General features: G+C 37.5%; 1 pseudogene; it reads right to left on the bottom strand.

The window, feature by feature from the left end:
* Positions 1-344: 344 nt before the first annotated feature.
* On the bottom strand, positions 345-878 carry LOC116548143 (annotated as a pseudogene).
* Positions 879-1,625: the final 747 nt, after the last annotated feature.

The following is a 1,625-nucleotide window of genomic DNA, read 5'->3' as shown; positions in this document are numbered from 1 at the left end:
TTAAACCATAATGAGTTACCACTACACACTAAATATAATGGCTAAAATTTTAAAAACTGATTATACCATGTGTTGGAGAAGATATGAAGGAACGGGAAGTATCACACACTACTGGTGGGGATAGCTCTGTAAAGTGGTACAGCTATCTTGGGAAACAGCTTGTCAGTTTCTTAAGAAGGTAAACCTATACTGGTCATATGATCTAGCCATTCATCTCCTAAACATTTACCCAAGAGAGAGTTACTCGAGTGAAAATAAATTATACATGCATAGAAAGACTTATAAATCAATTTTTTGACAGTTTATTTTGGCACATTTATTGGCATTAAACATAAGACCCTTTTCTTCACTGGCATCAGGAAGCCACGCCCAAAGGATCTCCCTCTGCATCATTTCTGCAACAAAGTCTCAGGCCTTAGCAGTAGCCTGAGCTGCCCCCAGGGCTGTGATCTGCCGAATCTTCTGGCTCATCATTTCCATGACAGCCTGTTTCATGATGTGCTTCTCCTGGAGAGCTGGCTGAATTTTCTCTGTCTGCGTGGTTAGGAAGTCTGTCTTCCTTTTGAAGAAGTCCTTGGCATCCTCAGCTATCTTCTTTATGTGGTACACAGTTCCCACATCGATGAGCACATGTTCCACATCATGCAGCTTCTCAGGGACATACATAGAACTTGTCAGTGGGATGAGTAATTCTCTTCCCTCATTGCTCTGATTCAGCATGTTTAGTCTTTGGCTTCTACATACTTGCTCTGTACCACCTTGGGCTGATCAGTGGACATGGACAAGAACTCCACTTCCTGGTCCAGCTGGTTCTTAAGCATTTCTAGCTGCAGCAGATTGATCTCCTTGATAGTCTTGGCAGTTTTATTTATAAAAGCCTAAAACTGGAAAAAAACAAGTATCCATCCATAAGTGACAGATAAACAGATTGTGGTACACCCATGCAATGAAATACTACTCAGCAATAAAAACAAGTGAACCATTATAGATACGTGTAGCAATGTGGGTGAATCTCAAATTATGTTGAATGAGAGAAGCTAGAGAAAATATAATATAATCATGCATTATTACATACATATCCAACTTTACGAAATGCAAACTAATCTACTAGAACAGAAATTCTGCTTGGGGGGCAGGGAAGGGTGAAAAGAAGTAGAAGATTGCAAAGGAATAAGGAAATTTTGGGAGGTTCACTATGTTGGTTGTGATGATGGTTTCACAGGTGTGTTCATATACAAAAATGATCAAACTGTGCACTTTAAATACACATAACTTACTGAATGTCATATTTCCTTCAAAGCTGTAAAGGAAAAATTTTTACTTTCTCAGATAAATGTAGACTTACTCAACTTGAAGACAGACCTCTATTTTACCTTTTAAAAAATATATTCTGACAACATATCCTAGCAGTATATAAAATTATTTTCTTTTATAGCTTCAGAGTATACTTCATTGTATTCAATATGTCTTTCATTGATGACCATTTTGGTTGTTTCCAGTCTTTTGTTATAAGTCATGCTCAAATAACATAGTTTTGTGCATATATTTTTTCCAGCATTTGTTGTTACATCCCCAGTATCTTTGAGATAGATCTTTAGCAGTGGGATTGTTGAGTCAGTAGGTAA

The sequence above is a fragment of the Sapajus apella genome, unplaced genomic scaffold (assembly GCF_009761245.1).
Source record: "Sapajus apella isolate SASKATOON/1434 unplaced genomic scaffold, GSC_monkey_1.0 scaffold7400, whole genome shotgun sequence".
Lineage (NCBI taxonomy): Eukaryota > Metazoa > Chordata > Mammalia > Primates > Cebidae > Sapajus > Sapajus apella.
This window is presented reverse-complemented; position numbering and strand designations above follow the sequence as displayed.